Source organism: Callorhinus ursinus, unplaced genomic scaffold, assembly GCF_003265705.2.
Source record: "Callorhinus ursinus isolate GAN/ISIS: 27379988/994484 unplaced genomic scaffold, GSC_fseal_2.0 scaffold6, whole genome shotgun sequence".
Classification (NCBI taxonomy): domain Eukaryota; kingdom Metazoa; phylum Chordata; class Mammalia; order Carnivora; family Otariidae; genus Callorhinus; species Callorhinus ursinus.
This window is the reverse complement of record NW_027397068.1, coordinates 77,505,029-77,530,513: the sequence shown is the minus strand read 5'-3', so window position 1 is coordinate 77,530,513 and position 25,485 is coordinate 77,505,029. Positions and strand designations below refer to the sequence as shown.

General features: G+C 42.4%; 1 protein-coding gene and 1 pseudogene across 2 annotated transcripts in view; one reads left to right on the top strand and one right to left on the bottom strand.

Annotated features, from left to right (window-relative positions):
• The window catches only part of PDE10A (phosphodiesterase 10A), a 579,847-nt gene that overhangs the window by 172,653 nt on the left and 381,709 nt on the right, over positions 1 to 25,485 (top strand). The window lies entirely within an intron of this gene.
• LOC112819595 (26S proteasome regulatory subunit 6A pseudogene) lies at positions 23,127 to 24,487 on the bottom strand (annotated as a pseudogene).

Below are 25,485 nucleotides of genomic sequence, written 5' to 3'. Positions count from 1 at the left end.
ACCACTCCAGCAACCCTCAGTTTGTTTCCTGAGATTAAGAATTCCTCCTATCAGCGAGGTCATAGGATACATGTCTTTCTCTGATTGACTTATCCTTCATTCTGGAGGGTTTCCAGCTTCTAGTGTCATGGAGAAGTGGTAAAAAGGATGTCGCTCCCTTTATCTTCTATGATTTCATTTCTTCTTGTTTTCGGTAATGTTGGAGCATTTCCTCTTCGCCCTGCTAGCCTGGGGCACAGAGACGGGTCGAGGACAGCTCACTCAAGCAGGTCGGGCTCACTTTTTGGCTGGAAAACCATCATCAGTTGTCCACAGTCTTCAGTTCTTAATGCTGCCACAGGTTATTTCATTTTCTTTCTTTTAAAAATTTAGTATTTATTAACACTCAAAACCATTTGGGTCTTTTAGCTTCAGAAATTCTCTTGTTTTGATATGAGTTTTAATGGCTCTTTATTGGTATCTTACTGATCATAGCATTTTGCTGACACTTCTATTGAGGGCATTTATTAAATCTTACCTTACTTCTTTAGGATACAGCTTATGTTTTATTCATGTTTATATTTTTTATGCCATCAATTCCAAGGCCTTATTCATTCAATTAAATATATCCATTCAGAGTAATTTGCAGAAGAAGGAATAATGTATTTAATTACTCAGACACATTTTCTAAGATGAAGCAAGTAAATGTGAGTATACACTAATTCAAGCTTTGGAAGAGTTACTAATATTCTTATCATTATTATTGTATGTGAAGATGCGAAATGAGGAACCTATTCTAAAATAAAGAAATATTAGCAGGTATCAAAAGTATTAAAAAAGAAAGACATCTACAGATGTCCAGTTTTATAATCAAGATTTTATGACTCGCTAGTCATGTCCATTTGGAGTTGTCTGCGTCTTCTAAGATCAGATGTAGAAACGTTAATCTGTCTCTTTTTTCTGATGAAGAGAAACACGCTATCAGCCCCTAGGCTGTCACTAAAGTCCAGGAACAAAAACCAAAAGTGCCATTGGGCAAGGTTCATAGTCCTCATGTTTTGTTTTATAAAAGCTGCTGGAAGACGCCCTCCCTGTTTCCCATAAACAATCACGTGGAAAAGAAGTCTTTATGTGAAGGAAAATGCTTCTTTATTCCTCACATACAAATTTAAATTATTTGGACACTCACTCGATTCAATATTTACTTTATCTTCAGGATGAATTAGTCATGTTTTAGAAAATGACACTGCTGTGCACAGACACTGGACTTGGGTTTCATGATTATTCTTTTACCTCAGAGTCTAGTGTTTGGAAGTACAGTCACCCCTGCATCGTGAAGATCTCTCCCTGCCCAGGGCCAGCCTCCTGGGAACTCTTGGGCACACACATTGTGCACTACACAACTTAAGACTTAATTACACATGGAATTATCTCAGCAACTAGATATCTTAGGGTCTGGGATTATGTCTTAAATTACTTCCTTCCCTGTAGCAGATTCTCAATACATTGGTTACTTGGCTAAACCATTATTCTGGAATATCTTTTAGATCTGTCTCATAGAAGGTTGTAAATCATTGTGAATGTTGAGAAATGCCATTCATATGAGGAATATGGCGACCACTAGTTAAAAAGAGTTACTGAAGTAGTTTTGAAACAAGTTATGAAAACACGTGCTTATCCTGAACTCTGTGGCTTCCAAATGGTTTGCACATCATGATTACCTTGCCAAAATATCAGCTATGGAGGTGTATAGGTGTGTTAGCATGTCAACGCAAATCTGTATTTTGGAAATCCCTCAGGTGATGCTGATTGCAGCTGTATTGGGGAAGCACTGACCAGAAGTCTCACTTCATCCTTAATTCTCTTTTTCTTCCTCTAATAAGTAGTTCTATTCTTGAAAGATGCTTGAAATATTTTGATTTAAAATGAATCTTCTTTTACAATATGCAGAAATTTGACAAAGGATTATTTCCTTATAGAAAATGGATTTAGAGGCTGTTTAATTTTGGTAAGCAGATGACAACTTGGTTTAATAAATAAGAGCATAATGACAATAATGATCTTTTTAATCACTAAGACTTTTTTAAAAATTAAGTCTAGTTGTCTTTGTGAAGGAATCTATGACACTAATGAAGAAGTCTCTTGGGTTAGAATATACACTTCATTTTATCAACTAGACGTAACTATTGAATCAAAGAGCAAGCTAATTTTAAAATCTCTGCTTTATCAGAATTTCTGCCTCTGATTTAGAAAAGAAGTGGAATGCAAAAAGAAAGAGGGAGGGAGAGAGAGGGAGAGTGATTATTACTATTTACGGAGAAGCAGATATATGGTCAACAGTGTGTTAGGCATTTAATGTAAATAACCTCCCTCCATTCTCACGGCAACCCTAGGAGGCAAGTATCATGTGCCCACTCTGCAGATTAGGAGACTGAGGCCTCACAGTTGCATAAATTGTCCAACGCCATGTAACTTGTGAAAGTTAAGGCAGAGATGAAGGAATTCGTCTCTTTGAAGTTTATAAGAAGGCTGAATTCTCCCACCAAGTTTTAAATTTTGATGTCTGGTTGATAATCTGTCCTCCCTCTTGGCATTAGGACTCGTCATAATGGAAGAGGGCCTTTGAGACTTTGGGGGAGTAAAAGTCACATTCGCTTCAAGTCTTCCCCAGTTACCGATCCACCGGGAACTCTCCCTGGTACTGAAAAGTCCCAGCCCAGCTCCACCTTACCTTGTTCGATCTGTGTGAATGGGACCTGACTGACGAAAGCAATCTTACCTTAGCAGTCCCCTTTGACGTCTTTTCTGTACCCAAGGTTCCCACCTCAAACTCAGTTTACCTTATCCCAATGCCTCTGGCTATCCCCGTATCCACCCTCTAGCCAGCTAACATGGCCTACTTGTGAGACAACAAAATAATAGCAAAATTATTGGAGACATTTAAGCTGATCGCTGTTAGAATGGTGATTTTCAAATGCACATTTAAGTAAGCGGTTTGGCATTATTTGCTATTGTTCACATTGAACTCCAATTAAAAATAGGAAAATATGAGTGGTTTGGTCTATTATTTTATATTCTATCTTATTCAAAGTTTGAAGTTTGAATTATTTAAATGTCTTCAATTGTCCTAACTTCCTTTCCTTTGTGGAAAGGGCTAAAATTAGAAACGAGGAGAAAGGGTTTAATTGTCAAAAGAAAGACTAGTGTAGTAAGTGAACAAGCAGGAAGTTAATGTAGAAAAGTAGAAAGGAGAAGGTAAATACCAAGAAGGTGGATAGGATAGGTGGGTTTTGATAAATAGCCAAGAGGGCCAATGGACAAAGTTTTATTCAACACTGAAATGGAGCATCACAAGTCAAATGAAGACACACCTGCCCACTTCCATGGCCTCTTCTTGCTTTCTCCTGACACCAGTCCACTCATCTCATCTCATCCAACCTGGGCTGCTCCTGGCGTTCAAGTTAACTAGCAGTTTGAAACTGACAAGTCACTTAACCTCCTTTCCTCCAGTTACCTCTGCTCTAGTAGGAATGGGGTTGAGCTAGACGGGTTTTTCCATCCCTCCGGGCTCTCCAACTATGTGTCCTTAGGTGTCTTCAACTGGCCTGTCTACAGCCAGCCATGGCTTTGTACAGCATACATTCTGTTTAGTTCCAAATGTGAGATTTCTCTAAACCAGGCCCTTAATCTTTACTTCTGTGATTCTGGGAAAGAAACATCCCTTCTTGAAAAGAATCTTCTCTTCTGTGATCCATGCCCATTGGTACTCTAGAAACCATGTTTAAAACAGAATCACCAAACCACTAAAAAGCCTCATCCTGAGGAAGTGGCTTCCTGTTTAATGCATACGTTTCTGTTTCTTATTTTGTTCACTCATTCTGTAGAAATGGTGTGGATGAGTAAAGGTGAGCTGTGCTATGGTGGAGGATAAAAACCTAAAAGACTTGGTCCCAGCCTTTAAAGAGGATGCATCCTAGTGTGGCTTATGAGACATATATTAAGAAATCATGAGTAAAATTATGGCTGTGCCAGTAATTCCCATTATATTCTGTAACAGCTTCCTGGGTATGTGCAGCTGGACCAATGGGGTAAGACCCTTTCTTCGATGACTTTAATGTCTTCAGTGATGGGTTTCAGGCAGAGCATCAACTCAACAAACACATGCTAACTGAATAAAATATTTCAAACCTGATTTCAGATCACCAGGCAGCTGTAAAATGGTCACTGCCTTGGAGGACTGTATACTTTTATGAAATATGTAAGTAATACTGATTAATTTATAAGGCAATAAATTATGTGTGGAACATCAGAGAACACTACAAAGTAAGTGTTAAAGCGCTGCAGTGGTATGAAAACAGCATAAAAGTCCATACTTGTGTGGATCATTTTCTTCTTCTCTTTGTATTCAAGAGCATTTCAAAAATTGTGCATAATCCCTACACAGAAATTGAACTTGACTTTTGGAATTTGAGCGTGAGATTTCCTGCTCCACATGATGATGTGTGTCAATTAATTCATGATGCATCTGCAAGAGCTGGTCTGTTGAGCCAGTAAGTCCGTCACGAGGCACACAGTAAGATGTAGTCCTTGATGTTCTTCTGAATAGGTGTGTTAGTTTTGCAATTCATTTATGATGGATACTATGTTATATGTGGACCCAGGGGAAATATGATGAATTGGGTTAGCAGAGGTCCAAGTTCCACAGGAAATGTCAGGGGAGGGTTGGATAATTGAGTCCAGTGTTCATCTCTGAAGGTCAAGTGAAAAATAGGGAAACCACATTGATCTCCTACTCGGAGTGCAACACTTCTACATGTCGGATCTGCCCCTGGGCTCAACCTTTTTTAGGCAGTTTGTAATACACTTAATCAGATTCCCCACACCTTGGCCCTGCTTTGGACCCTCTGACTGGGTTATAGAGTGATTTTCAGTTAGGAGGGCCAAATAAATTTCTGTAAATTGAAGTAAGGTGGGATGTCTATGGCAATGCCTGTGAGGCAGTCTTAAATTAGTAATATGATTTCGCCGAAGCAATAAATCAAATTCATGAGGAGGATGACAGTAAAATCCCAGAGGACAATTAACTTGTCAGCAATTCACATGACTTAGTCCTTTTACTGAGCTATATGCTGACTTCGTGATTAGATTTTGAATTATTAAGAAACTTTTGATTTAAAGAATTCAAGGTGAACATACTTTAATTAGAACTTTCAGATTAAAAAAAAAGGGAACTTTTGGATTAAACTTAGGTTAGGCAACAAATCAATTACCTTCATTCCATAATCTGGAGTCTTTCTCCCCTATCTGAACTTTTCTGCCCTTAATATTTGGAGTTTTTTATTTTATTTTGTTTTATTTATTTATTTATTTTTAACATGGCCTAGGTTTTTTTTTTTTATTGGTATTCACTTCAGAAACTTGAATCCACAGATATAAGCAGTATATTACCAGAAAGTTACAAGTAAACACAGATTGTACATGCAAATTTCTGTTCACAAAGGAGTATTTTATTATTTTTCTATGGCTGATGTAACAAATAACCAAAAATTCAGTGGCCTAAGACAACATAAGTTTATTATCTTACAGTTCTGTGGATTAGAAGTCCAACACAGGTCTACCAGGTTAAAATTAGGGTGTTAGCAGGTTGTGTTCTTTCTAGAGCCTCTAGAGGAGAATTGGTTTCCTTGGCTTTTTGAGTTTCTAAAGACTATTTGCATTCCTTGGCTTGTGGCTCCTTCTTCCATCTTCAAAGCCAGAACTGTCCTGTTGAGTCTTCCCTTCCCCAGAGCATCACCCTGACCTCCTCTTCTGGAGTCAAATCTCCCTCTGCTTCCTTTTCTGACATCACCTATCACTTTTGAGGAGTCTTGTGATTACATTGGGCCCATCCGGATAATCTAGGATAATCTCCCCATCTCAAGGTCCTTAACTTAATCACATCTTCACATTTCCTGCCCCAAGGAAAGAAATATTCATAGGTTCCGGATATTAAAACATGGCCATCTTGGTGGAGAGGTGTTATTCTGCCAACCACAGGCTCTCACCACAATGGGATGGTTGGTGTGTGTATACTTTATTTCCTCTACCACATCAACCCCTGAATGGATATCATTTCTTGCCTTTACATCTCTTTGCTCTCTGGTTCATTTATCAACACCCAGACTTAGGGCTGAATGCACCAAATAAGGAATAGCAAACCTAAACCAGAGCTGAACCAGCCAGTGGTCAGATGCCAAATGGATACAGAAAGTTAAACAATCAGTGCTCCTGGGTGGCTCAGTTGGTTGAGCATGGCTGACTCTTGATTTTGGCTCAGGTCGTGATCTCAGGGTTCTGAGACTGTGCCCCACATCAGGCTCTGAGCTGGGTGTGGAGCCTGGTTAAGATTCTCTCTCCCTCTCCCTCTACCCCTCCCTTCTAAAAAGAACCTCTAAAAAGAAAGAAAGTTAAACAATCATGAGGCAAATGTTGAGTAGAGACACAGTCACAGTGAGAAATTATATTAAGTACAAGAGAAGAGAGTCCAAGACCTCAGGGAAATCCAACCATCAGGAAGATGAAGCCCAGCGCTGTACCTTGCACACAATATGAGCTCAATAGGTATTCATTGTGAGGATTTGGCAACTAGACAGTACACAAAGATGGTCCAAATAAATCCTCTTAGATAATGCTTTCTTCTAGCATGGTGTTGTTAAACACCTAACTGCTGAGTGGCTCTCAAGTTTACTTTCAGTAGTCCTGGGAATCCAAGGTCTGATGGGGCATTTGCCAGACATCTATATGACTATGCTTCTTTACCATTTTCATTTACTGCTTTTACCTGTATTCTTGTTTTATATAACACAGGCTCTGATGTATCATCTGGAAAGCACAGCATTACAAGTTAATCACATTAGGGATTGATTAAGTGTTCTCTTATGATATGCTTGTTTTGGTTCATCGTGGAGATAATTGTTTTAAACTCATTTTTGCCACTTTACCTGATTCAGCATCTCTATTAATTCCTTTACATATTGGGATTCATTAAGCATGAAAATTTTCAATTATATTTTGAAAGAAAGTCACTGGCCTTTTTGAATATTAAAGACTACTGTATTTTATTGCATTTTCATGCCAAATGTTTAGGTAAAAAAACTACCAGACATGGTTATTTTTATTAGTTGTTAAATTTTAGTTTTCTTAGGAGAACTCAAGTCACTTCACTTGAATGCAAACTCACACTGCTTAGAGGTACAGACATGAATAACCTGAAAAGGGACTAATGGAACATGGGGAAAGGATGGAAAAGACAATAGAACATTCAGACCTGAGGCAAGAATGGGCAACTGTCCCAAGGAAGGAAACATATTCCAGCCAGTGTGTTGGTAAATTGAAAATTCCCCACAGTCTTCCAGATCCTGTCTGCATAACAGACGTCTCTCTGGATCATCTGACGTCTTTGAGTAGCGATATCTGCTTTGGCATTGGTTGGCTGTCCTTTCACGTGCAAGTTGAGATTTTCCCGGGTCCTGTGTGCCGCGTAAGTTTGGATTGTATCCTGCACATTGCTTCTCGTGCGGGCCAAGCAGTGAAGGGATGAAGAGAGGAAAGGGCAGGGGAAGTTTGCCCCTCTCTTGGGATCATGGCTCTGCTGGTTGCAGGGGAAATCTCAGCCCTCAGAGTTTTGACGCCTGGGGGGCCCCGATGCCTTGTAACTCCGAGCCACCACCAGCACCACTAGATGGCCTGGGGTCTGGGGCACGGGGAGCAGAGAAGAGAAAAAAAGAATGAAATGGCCACAGTCTCCCTGCATGTTAGGATCTCCCACTCCCACAGCCAGAGCGAGGGGACTCCTGGTGCTCCGTCTGTGCCACTGATCAGGTACCAGGCATCAGACACCTCCGTCCAGGTATCAGGCGTGTTGTACTCAAATGAATACAGGTAGGGGAAGAGGGTAGGCTCACTGCCTCTTCAGAGGTACTTCAAATCCTGGTCTTTTCTCCCAATCCACCTGCTATTGTATAATTTCAGAGACCTCAAATAGTGTCTCCATTCGGTTTGTCCACGTTTTATAGCTGCATTTTGCAAAAGAGATAAGGGGAGTTGTGTTTGTTCCTTCTTATCTGGGAGTGGAAACTCTCAGGACTTAAAAGCAGTATCCTTTCTACTACTATGTTATATTGATTATAAGTTTCATCTTTGTCAACTTAGACTTTGAATTTCTCTTTACCCAAGACCATGTACAATGACTTACAGATGGCGGTCACTTTATCCATTTCTCTGTCTTGGCCATCACCAGACTGTCCATAGGTCCCCGTCCATGTTCCCATATGCCCCACTCGCCTCTGAGCCCCTCCTGGGCAAGACGTGCATCTTATTCAGTGGTGTGTCACCATCACTTAAAATATATCTATTTGTTGACAGAACTCAAGAGCAGATTTGGTAGGCTTGACACCATACAAAGCAGGTGAATCGAGAATGTGCCGAGTTCTGAATGCTGGGCTTGGTGCTGCTGGCGCAGGTGCTTATAAAGTCATCCAAGGCAGTATATTTGGATTATCAAGATGAAGGTCCAATGAGTTGTTAAAAATCACTGATTCAGTGCTAGAATGTTGACTCATCAGTGAGTGAATGAAATGATGCTGAGGGTCAGGAAGACGTCAGTAAGAAGGGCAGAGTGGAAAATTCCAAGGAAGGCCCTGACCTCATCCTGGAGGTGGGTGGAGAATCGGCAGGGCACTGGGGGCCGTGTCACACTGTGTTCCCACTGTGAGGGTGGGAGAGGGGTGGTGACAATCAGGGATGTCAATTCTAGAAGAGGAGGTTATAGGAGTGAAGGCAGCAGAAAATGTCCTCATTAAGCTTTGTGTCCTCGAGGAGACCCACAGGGCGCGGCCCATAGCAGGTGCTCTGTGAATGTGTCCTGTGGGGTGGAGAGGCAGCAGTGAATTGCAGGGAGGCTTTCTTAGCAGATTGGAGAAGGAGCTTGCTGCGGCCACGTGGGAAGGGAGCAGGGGAGGCAGGAGGTGAAAGGGACACCTGTGGGCTCTGTGCCCAGACTGCTCCCTGACGGTTGAAAGTGAGTTCAGGTTGCCAGGGGCCCAGAGTTTTGTCTGCCAGTTTGCCTGATGTCAGCATCTGTACAGTAAATTCCAGAAAATGCAAACAAAAAACAAAATGAGTTAACTTTATAGCCACCACCCCCAAACAGCCAAGCAATATTTAGAAAGCAAATCCTGTGACTCTTTTACTTGCCATTAAAGTATAGTTGTTGGGAAAGGAATTCATTGAGTCCGAATACTACTACAGTCAGAAACAAATAGCACATGTGGCACTTGACTTGAGGTAGATCTAGTAAGAAACTGCTGAAATGATGTGACTTTGGGGATAAGAGGAGTTCCCCTTTACCCTGAAAAAAAGACCTTTATTTACACACACACACACACACACACACACACACACACACACACACACATCACTACAGAATTTCTTTCCGTTGTTGTGAGCCAAACGTGAGAACTTTTCCTGTTACAGTGAAAAGGATCTGTGGTATCCCTTGAAAAGGGGAACTTTGTTATGCATGGGGGGAAAGTAAAAACCCCACCCTTACCTCACACCCTCACACCATGAATTCCTGATGGATTAAAGGCTTACATGGGAAAGGCAAGATTTTAAAACTTCAGGAAGATAAGAAAATATCTTTCTGACTCTGGGAAGGGAAGGCTATTCTCCACAAAAACTAAAAGTATTACCCACAAAAGAAAGTATAGGTAAGGCTTGGCTACATTAAAACTGGGAACATCTACTCACCAAAAGAGCCTGCAAGAGGAAGTGCAAGGCACACATTGGGACAAGACACTTGCAACACCAGTGATCCACAGAAGATAAGTATCTAGAGTATACAAAGGACTCTTAAAATCAATTTTAAGAATTGACAATCCAGGGCGCCTGGGTGGCTCAGTCGGTTGGGCGACTGCCTTCGGCTCAGGTCATGATCCTGGAGTCCCGGGATGGAGTCCCACATCGGGCTCCCTGCTCGGCGGGGAGTCTGCTTCTCCCTCTGACCCTCCCCCCTCTCATATGCTCTCTCTCTCTATCTCATTCTCTCTCTCAAATAAGTAAATAAAATCTTAAAAAAAAAAAGAATTGACAATCCAATTGATGGGCGAAGGATATAATCAAGAAATTCATAGAAGAAACCCAAATGACCAATAAAAATACAAAAAGAGGCTCAGCCTCATCAGTAATCAGACAAATGTGAATGAGATGTACTTTACTAGTTTGACAAAAATTTTCAAGTATTGGCAAGGATATGGATCAATGGAAATCCTTACACATTATTGGTGGGAAAGTAACTTGGCGACGAGCTCTGGAGAACAGTTAGACACCCGTCCTGAAGTGGATCGTCCACGTGGCAGGCAGCACCTCTGCTCCTGGGCATGTGCATTCGAGAAACCCCAGCACCTGCACCCGAGCAGATTTGGAGACAACCCAGCAGTTCATCAGCAGGAACACGGGTGAATGAAAACTGTTCGTTCACAAAACGTTATACAGAGTGAAAAGGGCTGCATCTTCTGCAGCCGCTGTAACATGGAGGGATCCTAGAAACAAAATTCTGAGTGAAAACAAGCATATTGCAAAAGATTGCTTTCCGTATGGTGACTTTTTTTTCTTTAGACCCCAAACCAAGCAAAGCTAAACAAAGCGTTCACGAGATACATGCATATGTGATAAAACTTTCCTTTTACTTACCTTTTTTTCAGGGGGTAATAATTAATACAAATCTAGGAAACGGAGGTGCTCTGGCAGGGAGGAGGCATGGAGGAGGCAGGGAGGAGCAGGTAGAAGCTGCCTTGACCCTGCAAACATTCCTTGTCCTGGGCTTGATGATTGATAATTGATGATCGATTCACTGCAGCTGGTTTAGCATCGTGCTTTATCACTGAGCTCTGTGTTTCACAGCTATATTCTCTTGTGTGCATTAAATGCTACAGAACAAAAAACTGAATTGTAAATGCCCTGGGGAGAGGTGGTAACCCATTCAATCTTACCTTTTTGGCTTCAGAGCAGTTTCGCACATCTGGCACTTTTTCTGCAGGGAGAACAGGAAAACCCTTGCCTCTGTCCCATAGAAAGGCCCCGGCCTCGCCAGCTTGCTTAGGATAACCCAGAATCCCCAACCATCCTTCCTAGAAACAGACTGCCGCCAGTTGCAAAGATGAGATTCTGGCTGTGTTCTCCCCTGGGCTAAATTGTCAGTGTTTTGGTCGTGTGCCTTGTCACAGCCGTTCCTGAGAAGGGTCGTGGCGGAAAACGGGAAAACCAGTCATAGGAGCCTCCTGCCTCAGGAGAAAACCCAGAGCACTGCATCTCCGGAAACCCAGGACCCTTCTCTGTGCTCTCTCGATGCCACCTCAAATAAATACACATTCTAGGGGAAAAAAAGATTAGAGTGAAAACAATTATTTATAAAACATTTGTTTGCCTGCTGTATTTTACTGCAGTAGTCTGCTTTCATGGAAATGAGCAAAAATGACCCACAATTATATCAGCTTCTGAACGTCCTTTTTTTTTTTTAAGTTTTATTCATTTTAAATGTCTACACCCAACATAGGGCTTAACTTCATGACCCCAAGGTCAAGAGTCACATGCTCCTCTGACTGAGCCAGCCAGGTGCCCCTCAACTTCTGAACATCTTGGGTCTATTTGGACATTACTATAATTCACTAGCAGAGAGACATTTTACAGGCATTCTCAAATTTTCTTTTTTTTTAAATGTTTTATTTATTTATTTGACAAAAAGAGAACACAGCAGGGGGAGCAGAAGGCAGAGGCAGAGGGAGAAGTAGGGTCCCTGACGTGGGGCTCAATCCCAGGACCTGGGGATCATGACCTGAGCCGAAGGCAGATGCTTAACCGACTGTGCCACCCAGGCGCCCCATCAAGTTTTTTAATTTTGGTAGCCTTTATATAATTTAGAAAAATTTAAATGTGTATTATACATATGCATAACTGTGAGAAAAAGCTACTTGATGTAGACTAACAAGGATCAATTTTAAAGTAAGTTTATTTTAATTAGTGTAAATTACACAGCTAAAAATCTTTGACAAGAAACAGTTTTGGTATTGTTTTTCCTCATGTTTTGAAAATAATCAATAAAAGCTGCTCAATACTTTTAACAAATTTCTTCTATTTCTCCTCAAATATACCTGGTACAATTGTTTGAAGACTCTGGCAGTGTGGAAGCTGATTGAATTTGTTATCAAATGAGTTTTTCAAGAATACAAAACAATCCTGGGCGCCTGGGTGGCTCAGTTGGCTGGGTGCCCGACTCTTGGTCCCAGCTCAGGTCTTGATCTCAGGGTGGTGGGTTCAGGACCCAGGCTGGGTTCTGTGCTGAGTGTGGAGCCTTCTAAAAAAAAAAAAAAAAGGAAATATGAAACAGTACTTTTCTGGAAGTAATATAATCATTGATCATTTTTTTCTTGCTAAAAATCAAGTGTCAGTCTTAAATTCTAATACTAGTTAAAAGGTAAATATCAATTACTTTTGTAGTTTTGCGAACTGTGAGATTTACAAGTATACTTTAATAATTGGCATGAAAAAGTAAACCACAAAAGTTTAAAATTGTTTAGACAGAAAGATTTGCTTTCAGTGTTTTATTCTTTCTGTTGATTAGCAGTAGAGTCATAAAATGTGGGCAATCAACGCTAGGACATTTTTTTTTCTAATATCCCCCAAATAAAATTTTATATTCCCATTTTAAAATGCAAAAAGTGCATTCTTTTTTCCTCAACAAATTAGGTTTTGTCTGCAACGCAGTGGGTAAGTTTCACAAATAGGGGAGGGGGTGAGTCAAAGGAAACAGGCTTGTTCTCAGCCGATGACCTTTCAAAAGTTCATGAACGGCAAATTTTCATCCTGTTGCCAAAAGAGCGGATGATTTCAAAGTCAGGGTGTGAAACGTGTTGCTAAGGAAGTGTTATGGTGGATGCCATTGTGCAGACAGAGTGCGGCTATGGCCTTTGGAGGCGGGAGGAAGACAGACTGCCCTTGTTCTGCGGAGGCTGGTGCTACCTGGGCCAGCAGTGACCACCGCTCGGACTTCCTGTTGTTGCAACAGGCCATCCCTCTGACATGTTTCTGAAGGGTTTGTTTTGTGTTCCCCACTGACTTGATAAAATTACTGAGATAAACTAGAAGGCTGGAAATTCACTTGGCTCGCTGGAAAGACATTGCTATTTGATAGAATGTGGATCGCTTTACAGGAGCTCCGATGAAAACCGCCCGAGTTCCTGGCGCTCAGTCTAACAGCGTTCCCCAGGATGCTTGTGTTTGTCTTCAGTGTTCTTCCCTAAACAGTGACTCAGAAAGATGCCCCATGTAAAGTTACCGGCCCCTGAAAGTCGTTCAAATCATTCCCTGGGGCTACTGCTTTCACACAGATGAGCTCTCGGGGAATTCTTTTCTCTTAATAGAATCATTAAAGAAACAAACGAACAAAAATAAATAAAATAATAAAAAGTAAATAATAAAACATAGAGCTGTATTCTAACCATCCAGAATGGAGAGTTATTATTTTGTCACATTAGCTTTCAAGTCATGAGAAGGAAAGGTTATCTTCAGGATTATCTTCAGGAGAAGGAAAGATTATCAGTAACATCGAAGTTCTTCCTGATCCTGAGTCCTAGCCTCCTCCTGACCCCCCAGGAGCAATGGTGCTCAGGAACCTGGTATGTTCACCTCCAGGCCATTTATTTGACATACATATATATATATATATGCAAGAGCAATACAGAGTCTCTATGTGTGCTGTTAAAAGACACATAAAAACACATGATTATTGCTGTATGTCCCTATAATTTAATTTTTCCCCTTAACATTCTTTTGAAAGATAGGTATTTCTAATTTCTATTATTGCAAGACCATTTCTAAGAGTCTTGCTATTTACTGGTTGCTTTCAAAGTGGAATTGAAATGCTGCGTACAAAAGTTAAAGATAGGGGCTCCAGGTAGCTCCGGTGGTTGAGGCTTCAGCTCAGGTCATGATCTCAGGATCCTGGGATCGAGCCCCATGGCAGGATCTCTGCTCAGCGGGGAGCCTGCTTCTCCCTCTCCCTCTGCTGCTCCCCCTGCTTGTGCTCTCTCTCTCTCTCTCTCTCTCTCTCTGTCAAATAAATAAATAAAATCTTAAAAAAAAGAAAGTTAAAGATAAATCATGTCCAAGTCACATTCATTTTACATTTACACTTTTAGAAGTTCTGTCACTTTACGCACATTTTACTTTCATGTTGTTGTCTGTTTTTCTATTTGGCTTTCAGAGGGAGACAGTGTTTAAGTTTGAAAGGCCTCTCACTGGAGATTCTTTAAAGATGCTGGTGTTACACGCAAGTGAATTCCCTAGACAATTGCCAAATCTTTTTTTAATTGAACAGTTTCGAAGGAAGTTTTTCTGAAATGATGTCTTAAGCATATCTCAACCCTGGGGCAGCGCCTGGGTGGCTCAGTTGGTTGAGCATCCAACTCTTGGTTTCGGCTCAGGTCGTGATCTCAGGGTCATGACATCAAGCTCTGCATCAGGCTCTACGCTCAGCCTGGAGTCTGCTTGAATTTCCCTCTCCCTCTGTTCTCCCCACCATGTTCCCACATGTGCTCTCTCCCCGCTCTCTCAAATAAATGAATAAATCTTAAAAAAAAAAAAAACCCATCTCTGATGAATCGTTAAATTCTACCTCTGAAGCTAGTAATATAGTATATGTTAATTAAACTGAATTTACATTTAAAAAAAACACATCTCAACCTTAAAAAAAAGAAAAGAAAAAACCCAAAGATGTTGAACATGCTTATTGAATCCCTTGATTGGTTGCAATACCACATCTCTTTAGAGATTTTTCTGGGGTTGAGGGCTGTTTTTCCTTGTTGCAAATGGCCCCGTGTGGTTCTGAGTTCTTACATCTAGATATTCTGGGTTTTACTTACTGTCACACTGACAGTTATTTTTGCTATGACCCGTGGTTACAATTCTGGAAAGCTTCTCCTTCTCTTACCTGCTTCTTAATCGATTGTCACCAGGAAATGTTGACAATAAACTAAGCCATGCTAGCCTTTAATCGGTGGGGCACTCATTTAGGGCAGAAGCCCCTTTCTTTCTTATCCTTGGTTCCTGGCTATGTCCTGGTCAAAATAACTAAACTTGAAGATCTGAACTTTTCTGGAATCTGATTTGTAGAAAGAAAAAATAAACATTTGGAAATTAGAAATATTTTCTAGTTTTTAAAAGTTATGCTGTTGAGAATATGGAAAAAATAGGGAACAAGTTGTCATCACAAAATATCAGAACTACTTTTCAAACATTTCTCTCACAGCTCCAGGAGGCAAACTTTACGCTGGACATTATTTCAGATGTGGAAACTTCAAGGAGGACTCGTAATGTTGACATGCATTGCTCAAACAAACAGGAGAAATGATGTCTACAAGGAAAAAAAAAACATTATTTCTTCTGCCAAAGAGGGAAAAGACCCGATATGCTTGAGCATATTTTAAAACAATCATTTGTGCTGTTCGAGTAGAAATAAGTGAAAGCTCACTAATTTGGACCTGAAATAATTTAAAATGAAAATTCAGAGTATGGATACATGCTTCCACAGATCATTTTGCCAATCTAAAGAAAAGATTTGACCAAGTGAAATGACAAGAACAAGTTTGATGACCAAATCAGGCATCTGAGGATAAAGTACTCAGTGCACTGATGTCTATGAAAAGGGAGGTTTGTGGCCCCGATGTGTTCCTGGAGCATCTGCAGATGGCCCGGCTGGAGGATGTCAGCCTATTTCATGCTGGGCACCTCCAAACGCTAAAATGTTGCTTCTTCTGAAATACCTGTCATTTGGATTTTTACTCTATTCCACATTCTTGCTCCCCAACAAGATGGAGCACAAATCTGCCCCACTTGTTATGCTAAAGAAAGAGACCGCTTGCCCCCACCCTCCCGCCCCCGCCAAAGGTCTTCTTCCAGCTAGATTCATTTGGAAAGTAAAGTTCCCATTAAAATACGTAATAAGAAATGAAGATAATCATTAGAACCTAGAGCAAGGAAGGTGAAGACACAGAGACCCAGAGAGGGAAAGTAGCCCCCCAGGTAAGGAGCAGGTTCCTGGGCGCAGGCAAGGCTGGGCAGTGCAGAAGGAAGGGGAAGGCATCAGAGGCTGAGGGGTGGAGGGCCATCCCAAGAACCTCGGCTGTGATGGGGGAGCTCAGCCCCGCAGAGCAGAGGGTTTGGACGAGGGGTTAGCCTGCCGGGCTCCTTCCCTTATGTTCTAGGGCTTTACTAGACCAGAGAGACATACGGGTGTTAAGGACCGCAAAAGGAGCATGTAGCCAAACTACGCTGCATTTAATAACGGAAGTGCGTCGCATTGGAACTCTGAATATAATCCTTGCAACGTGTGTCGTTTCCTTGTCAGACTTTCTTCAAACCATACAATGCTTTATTATTGGCCTTGTCGATGGGCCCAAAAGCATTTTGCATTGTTTAAATAAGATATTAACGGGGTCAAACATTATTTTAGTTTCACAATAATAGGGATATTTAAGGTGGATCTTTTAAAGAAGTATTTCAAACACAACCATGCATATATTTATATATGGTGCGTCCGGGACAAAGCAAACCCGTAGCGCCTGGCTGTGATCAGAACCCACCGGGCTGCTCTGTGGGCCAGTCCACCCCATCCCAGCCCCACTCGGGTCCCACAGGCACGGTCCACCGCCGGCAGCCACGACAGTTAACCCAGGCGTGGCCGAGGTCAGGCCCCCATGGTGCTCTAGTGTAGACAGGGTTGCATAGTCCACAAACCCCCCAGGACTGCCACCAGCTTCTGACCTGGAGCCTAAATGAGGCAGGGGAGGGAAGCAGGGCTGTCCAAATTTTCTTTTTGCTTTGTTGGCTTTTTTTTTTCTTTCTTTTTACACTGGAGATTTGGCAGAGCTGAGATCAAGATCTCAAGATCTTGCCGTTTTCACAAACCCGTTGTTTGTTTCATTTACAGACTTGTTGACAAGTGTAAGCTGGGAGGAAACGAGTGGGATTTTCTGCTTACTTTGTGGGAGTAAGCAGAGATCTGTGTCAGGCCATCCCCCAACATCAGACAGTGGCGGTGGGGCCTGGGAAGTCCAGGATGTGCCCATGAGCCCGGCCACGGGCATCTGCAGGCCCAGAGGACACAGGGCTGGAGCGAACCCCCAGCTGTGAGGCCCCGTGGTTGGGGGGCTGGTGCATGTGCGGTTAGATGCCAGACCTGCCCCAGGCTCCCGGGCTCTGCAGGTGCGCAGAAGGAGACCGGTTTCTTCCACTCTGTAATTCCACAGCGGTTCCCCCTATGAGCTCTCTGGGGCTCCCTACAATTTCATCAATTCAGAGGCAGCAAATATTTGGGGTCCTGTCTTTCAATCATTGATTGACTATACTGGGCATGACAGACGGAAATAGGAACAAAACATGAGCCCTGCCCTGGAAACCTCAGTCTGTCAGTCAGATTCTGCCCCCTGTGCTGTGTCACACAGGGAGCGTGGGCTTTGGGTGAGGATTGAGGGCATGGGCCGGGGGACCGGGACAAGGGACCAGGGCGAAGAAAAGGGACCGGGACAGGAGCTCACAGGGACCATGGACAGGGTGAGCGGGGCATGTAGGGGTGCGTGCCCGGTGGGATGTGTGCGCCGCTGGGCTGGCAGAGTCTGCTCCTGACCGTCCGCCTTCCCTTGTGCTGAAGCCATGACATCAGGTGGTTAGACAACCAGGTGACATCCCTGTGTATTGGGACATGGAAGACAGTGTGGAGCCCAGCTGCAAGGCTGGTAAACGTCTTCAGAGCAGAGATGATGAACCCAGAGCCATGACCATGACCCCCTCCTGGGAGGACAGGTTGTGTGTGGTGTGAACAGGAGTCCAAAGCGACTCCGTTGTTTCTGGGGCAGAAATTCAGAGCATATCTTCTTTTTTTTTTAAATTTAATTTAATTTTATTAAGTTATGTTAGTCACCGTACAATACATCATTAGTTTTTGAGGTAGCAATCCAAGCTCTTAAAACTTACATAACTTCTTGAAATAGAAGGCTGCCTATTACATATAAATATCTGTGCAGAGAACATTCTGGAAGGACACAAGGGAAAATGTTTTATCTAGGCAGTGGATATGGAGATCGGGGGTTGGTAGGGAGACTCCCATTTTCCATGTAACACCTTTCTGCATGTTTGCTTTCTTTTTTAACAGAGCAGATGTGACTTGACCATTCCTAAGTCCCTGAGCACTCAGAAATATGACCCATTAGATCTGGCCCTTCGATTTACGGTCAGTGGGCCCTCAGAACTCTTTTCTGGCCCCAAGAAGAAAAGCCTACTTTTTGTTTTTTTTGTACTTCTGCATTTAGCTTTGCTTTTGTTCGTTTTTATTTGGCAATATTTCTATTGTAATGTTTGCAATTCTGTGGCTTGCTCAGGAATAGAGATTGAAACTAGGATCTTGCCAGGACACCTTTTTATTTTTGTAAGACATAATTGACATATGACATTATATTAGTTTCAGGCATACAACATGATGATTCAACCGCCAGGACTCCTTTTTGAGCAGAGAAACTGTTTCCTTAGATGTTAATGTATCTGTCAATATTTTCTGGAATTCCATTATAAGAACAATTCAATTACATAATAGATTAGGGACGATCTTTTATCTACAAGGAGTTGGTCTGTGGAGTCCCTCACAATTCTTAAGATGGCATGTTGCATGAATAATTTGTTATATTTCTGTTGCACACACAAAGGCGAAACTGCAAACAAGTGGGCCAGATAGTCCTTAGAGTAGAGCACGAAGTCCCCTTCCTCTTCTGTAGTCCATATTAGAAAATGCTTTACGATCTTTGTTTAGATACCAGACACTGCTCACTGACAAACTTGCTAATGTTTCACATTTCTATCTCAATGTGACTTCTATGATTATGTGCTTTCCAAGATTTTCACAGGGTATAAAAAAAACTATTAGCAATTAAACTTTTGCTTAATTTTAGTTACATGCTTGGCAGCATATAGGATATATCCAGCCAGAAGTCTGCATATATTCTTTCCTTTGGCAGAGTAAAAGGAAGTGATTCTAGCAATATGCATTGCTGTTTAAATTAACCAATACAAATCACCACAAGAGCTGTATCTCGACTTTTTCCAGTTTTTGAAATAGGTTACAATTTCAATAGACCGTCCCAGCTACTCTAAGATTCATGTGTGTGGGGTTTTTTGGGCAGACCAGAGCTATCAGATGGGGAAAGCTATGTGATCCACATAGGAGCCACCAGCTACCTGTGGTTATTTAAATTTAACTTAATTAAAATTAGATAACATTAAAATTTTCATTCCTTGGCTGGACAAGCCATGTTTCAAGGACTTGGTGGCCCCCTATGGCTGATGGCCACTGTGTGGACAACACAGATCTAGAACATTCCATCATTACAGGAAGTTTTACTGGGCAGCATGAGTCTTAGAATAGATATTTTCATAAACGGCAGGAGTGGAAATGCTTCCATAATAATTTTTAAAGTGTAATGAGGACAAAGATGCCGTTTCATGCAGATTCTTTATTTATAGAGCAGAACATAAAATACACATAAACACTTTACAGTTTTCTTTGTACTGTTTTCATTTAGAGTGGGACGTATTTGACTTTGTGGAGGTCCGTGCCTGGTGTGTTTTACTTGGCTTTCTTTTAGACAAAGGGAGGAAAGTGTGAGAATAACAGATGATTACGGTCACAGTATTTCTCTGGTTTAATATCGAGAGATCTGGTTCAGACACGGACACAGCGTGGCTTGGGATGGAGTTAGCATGTTCACTGCCCTTCACTGACACTCAAGGAAAAGTGATTTCAGAGATGGGTCTTGACTTCCTACCTTTTTTCCCCAGTACTCTTTGGATTTCTAGCCCTACAGTATCATTATTTACATATTTATCATTTTTTTATGACATGTTGAGCTTCAGACGTGCTTAGAAATACTACATAATAGGATTCTTTCCATAGATGTTCTAATACTATTAATGCATAATCTTCTACTTCCCTATAAATACAGAAATGTTTGGGAGCTAAGTGAAACACACTTCAAACAAATTACTACCTTACACCACATACCAAAATTAACCCAAAATAGATCAAAGGCCTTAATGTAAGAGCAAAACTATAAAACCCTTAGAAGAAACATAGATGTAAACTGTATGGCCTTAGGTTAGGCAACAGTTTCTTACATATGACCCCAAAAGCACAGACAATAAGAGAACACATGGATAAGTCAGACCTCATCGAAATTAAAAACATGTGTGCTTCAAAGGATGCTATCAACCATGAAAAAGACCACCCCACAGGGGGGAGAACATGTTTGCAAATCACATATGTGATAAGAATATACTGTCCAGAATATATAAAGAGCTCCTCAACTCAACAATAAAAAGACAAATAATTGGTAGTTATAAGTGAATAGATATTTCTTTAAAGACGACAAACAAATGGCCAATAGGCACACGAAAAGATGCTCAACCTCATGAGTCATTAGGTAAATGCAAATCAAAATCGCAATGAGATGCTCCCTCACACCATTAGGATGGCTCACATAAAATATGCAGCATCAGATGTCAGCAAGGAAGTGGAGAAATGAATACCCTTGGGCACAGCTGGTGGGAAAGTAAAAATGGTGCAGCCACCACGGAAAACAGTTTGGCAGTTTCTCGAAAAGTTGAACAGAGAGATACCCTATGACCTACCAAAGCCACTAGTAAATCTCTACCCAAGATAATTGAAAGTATATAGTCACACAAAAGCTTGTGTTCCCGAGTGTTGATAGGAGCAATATAATAATAGCCCCAAAGGGGAGACAACCCACATGTCTATCAACTGACAGATAAACACAATGTGGGTTATTATTCAGCCATAAAAAGGAATGAAGTACTGATATGCGCTAAAACATGGATGAACCTTGGGAACTCTATGCCAAGGGGAAGAAGCCAGTCACCATGACAACCTGTTGTACGATTTCACTTACATGAAATGTCCAGAATAGAGGAACCCACAGACAGAAAGTAAGTGAGCGGTTGTGGGGAGCTGGGGACAGAATGAAGGAGAGTAAATTCTCACAGGTGCCATTTCCTTTGGGGGTGATGTATGTTCTGGAAGTAGACGGTGACGACGGTTGCACAACCTGGTGAGTGTATAAATGCCCCTGCACTGTACACTTTTAAAGGAGGCATCAGGTGGCCCACGATGCAGTCGGTTAAGCTACTGACTCTTGGTTTTGGCTCACGTCATGACCTCAGGGTCGTGAGTTCAAGCCCCCTTTCAGGCTCCATGCTCAGTGCAGAGTCTCCTTGGGATTCATTCTCTCTTCCCCTGCCCCTCCTCCCACTCTCTATCTCTCCCTCTCTCTAAAATAATAAATCAATAAATAAAATCTTTAAAAAAATAAAAACAAAAAACAAACGATGCATCTTGTGGTATATAGGTATATATTATATCTCAATCAAATATTTTTACATAAATATATATTTATATAAACATAATTCTTGGTTTCTCTTCTTAATCCCTTAATCTAAGAATAAGTAATTTTTTAAGGATTTTTTAAATTTATTCATTTGAGAGAGAGAGAGAGAAAGAGAGTACACAAGTAGGGGGAGGGGACGGGCACAGGGAGAGGGAGAAGCAGGGGGAGGGGCAGAAGCGGGGTGGGGGACAGAAGCAAGGGAGGCAGAAGCAGGGGGCCAGCAGAAGCAGAGCCCTCACTGAGCAGGAAATCAGTTGGGTGCTGGGCTCGATCCCAGGACCCCGGGATCATGACCTGAGCCAAAGGCAGACCCTTAACCCACTGAGCCACCCAGGCGCCCCTAAGAATATGTCATTTGTTTTCAATGCCATCTGACCCAGTCTTCTAGGGAAACTGAGAGGGAAGACCTCTAAGTCCAAGTACAGAATGAAATGATCATGATATCAAGTCTGTGTTTTTATGTAGAAACATGAGAAGGCATCTCTTTTCACTTTAGCTAAAAGTATAAATTAGAAGTAGAGTGTGTTATTTGTGAGCCAGAAAATCAATTATAAAACAATAAAAAGTTTGAAAGACTCAAGTAGTTAGCATCTTTTTCAGTCAAAATTGCGCGTTATATAATCTTTCCACGGCTATATAAAAAGAGCCCTGAATCACATCGAGTTCTCACACGTCTCCAAAGTTCTGCAGAAATGGAATGATTCTGCATGCCCTGGTACACTATTAAGCACATTTATTTCTATTTATTTGTCACCATCTTTGCATCTGTCTTGAAATAAATACTCCCGAAGTGCCTGCTTCTCTTGGGAAGGGGAGGCGGAGTCCCTGCAGAGACAGCGCGTCGGATGACTTCATTTCCTGGGTTAGAGAAAATCCCCGCCTGGACAGACTGCCAGCAGGAAGTGTTGTCCACGTGACAAATAAACAACAAAAGTGTGGGCATAAGAAATAAACAACTCCACTAGGTTGCAAAACAAAACAACGGTGTGCAGAATTGACCTTAATTTGCCCAACGGTTAAGGATGATCTGCTAGGGTCTCCGGTTCACAGCCTACACTGCACGTGGGGCTTTTCAGCCGGGCACTCCGCCTTAGTTTGGTGCCAAATTAAGAGTGAGGACAAGACAAATCAAACTTCCAACAAAACTCTTCTAAGGCCTTGTAAGCAGCATGGAACTAGGTAACAAGCATAGATAAGGACGAAGCTATCAAGGCAAGCATGCTCTTTCTAGGCTAAACATTTTATTTCAGGTAAATATTAGTGATTATCATACCATGCGCAGGATGTGCAAAAGCAGCCAGAAATAAACCCTTTTCTCTGGGTTCCAGTCACCCTGACCTGCCAATGGTGGAGACTCTGCTTTCTCGTACACACGCATTCCCTTATGCTTCTCACCGGGGTTGACTGTGGACAGGCAGCAGAGGAGACGAGCAGAGGGGGGCCTACGGTAAGTGCGGTGGAAGGACAGGCTCTACAGCTAGGAACTAAGAAAGGTTCCTTGTGTTTACCTACTGATATTTTACTGACTCTGCCCTTAAAAGGATTTTTCTTGCCGTTTCAGAGGACATGTTTCAGAAAAATAAACTAGATTTTTTTTTTGACCTGCAACCATCTTTTATTATGAATTTTAACCAGCACCAGACCAGAGAGCAGGTGTGGTGGGCAACCTCCTAGGCGTAGTGCTGCAGGTTGGCTTTCTTCTTGGCCTGCACCTCCAGGATGCCCTCCATGTAGTCCTCGTGCGTGAGTTCCTTGGCACCCCGGCGCAGTGCAATCATGCCCACCTCCACACACACGGCCTTGCACTGGGCCCCATCGAAGTCATCCATACAGTGGGCCAGCTCCTTGTAATTCACATCGGGACTGACGTTCATCTTGCAGGAGTGGATCTGCATGATTTTGCCCTGGGTCTCCTCGCTGGGCATGGGGAATTCAATCTTCCAGTCCAGACGGCCTGAGCGGAGCAGTGCAGGGTCCAGGATGTCCACCCTGTTGGTGGCTGCAATCACCTTTACTTGAGTGTTGGGCTGGAATGCATCCAGCTGGTTCAGAAGCTCCAACATTGTCCTCTGCACCTCCCGGTCTCCAGCCTTCTTACTGTCAAAGCGCTTAGTGCCAATGGCATCCAGCTCATCAGTGAAGATAATGGATGGAGCTTTCTCCTTGGTCAGGGCAAAGGCATCCCAGACCAGCTTGGCACCATCCCCAGTGAACATCTCCACCAGCTGGGGGCCAGCCAGCTTCAGGAAGGTAGCCTTGGTCTGTGTGGCACAGACCTGGGCCAGCAGGGTCTTCCTCGTTCCTGGGGGTGGGGCATACATCAACACCCCTTTTGGAGACTGGATCCCCAAGTTCTCAAACTTCTCCTTGTGGTTCATTGACAGGACAATGGCCTCCACCAGCTCCTGAATCTGCTTGTCCAGGCCCTCGATGTCACTATATTGTTCTGTGGGCCTCTCATCCACCTCCATGGCCTTCACCCAAGAGTCTTACTCTGTGGTCAGAGTCTCCAGGATCAGATAGGAATCTTTGTTCACACCCACCAAGTCTCCTGGCTTTAGCTTTTCAGCATCCACCAACCCAATCACAGGCAAGAAGTATGTCTGTCGTGAAGAGGTTTTGATCACTGCACATTTACCCTTCCTCTGGGAATCCAGGTCAGTATTGGCACCATCCTCTTCTTGGTCATTGGGATCAACATCGAGACGCTCGATGACGTTGGACACAAGGTATGGCAGGGTCTTGTTCACTTTGATTTTCCCACTGTTCTCTTTGATCTTGTCCTTCATGGCTTGGAGTTCACGGGTAACTCGCAATACTTCACTTTTCATGACCTTGGTCTCACTGTCCAGCAGCCGTGTGCACGGGACAATCTCTTCCGTGGACGTCTTGAGCACCTCCTCCCCGATTCCATCTTGCTCAGCCTCATCCCACACGGTCGCCATCTTCTCCTGCAGAGTCACTGGACTCTTAAACTAGATTTTTAAAACCAGAATCGGAAAGTTTTCAACAAATTACTTCACTGTTTAAATTAATTGCTACAGATTATAAAAAAGGCTATATCTAAACTCTGCAGGTTTCTCCAGAAAGGATAATAATCATAGTAACATTGCCCCATCTACAGCGTTTGACATTTTTTTGCAAAGAAATTTTTTTAATTTTTTATTGTTATGTTAATCACCATATATTACATCATTTGTTTTGGTGTAGTGTCCCATGATTCATTGTTTGTGCATAACACCCAGTGCTCCATGCAGAATGTGCCCTCTTTAATACCCATCACCAGACTAACCCATCCCCCTACCCTCCTCCCCTCTAGAAACCTCAGTTTGTTTTTCAGAGGCCATCATCGCTCCTGGTTCGTCTCCCCCTCTGACTTACTCCCCTTCAATCTTCCTCTCCTGCTATCTTCTTTTTCTTTTTTCTGAAAATATATTGCGTTATTTGTTTCAGAAGTAGAGATCTGTGATTCAACAGTCTTACACAATTCACAGCACTCACCGTAGCACATACCCTCCCCAATGTCCATCACCCAGCCACCCCATCCCTCCCACCCCCGACCACTCCAGCAACCCTCAGTTTGTTTCCTGAGATTAAGAATTCCTCCTATCAGTGAGGTCATATGATACATGTCTTTCTCTGATTGACTTATTTCACTCAGCATAACACCCTCCAGTTCCATCCACGTCGTTGCAAATGGCAAGCTCTCATTCCTTTTGATGGCTGCATAATATTCCATTGTGTATATATACCACCTCTTCTTTATCCATTCATCTGTCGAGGGACATCTTGGCTCTTTCCACAGTTTGGCTATTGTGGACATTGCTGCTATAAACATTGGGGTGCACGTACCCCTTCGGGTCCCTACATTTGTATCTTTGGGGTAAATACCCAGTAGTGCAATTGCTGGATCGAATGGTAGCTCTAATTTCAACTGTTTGAGGAACCTCCATACTGTTTTCCA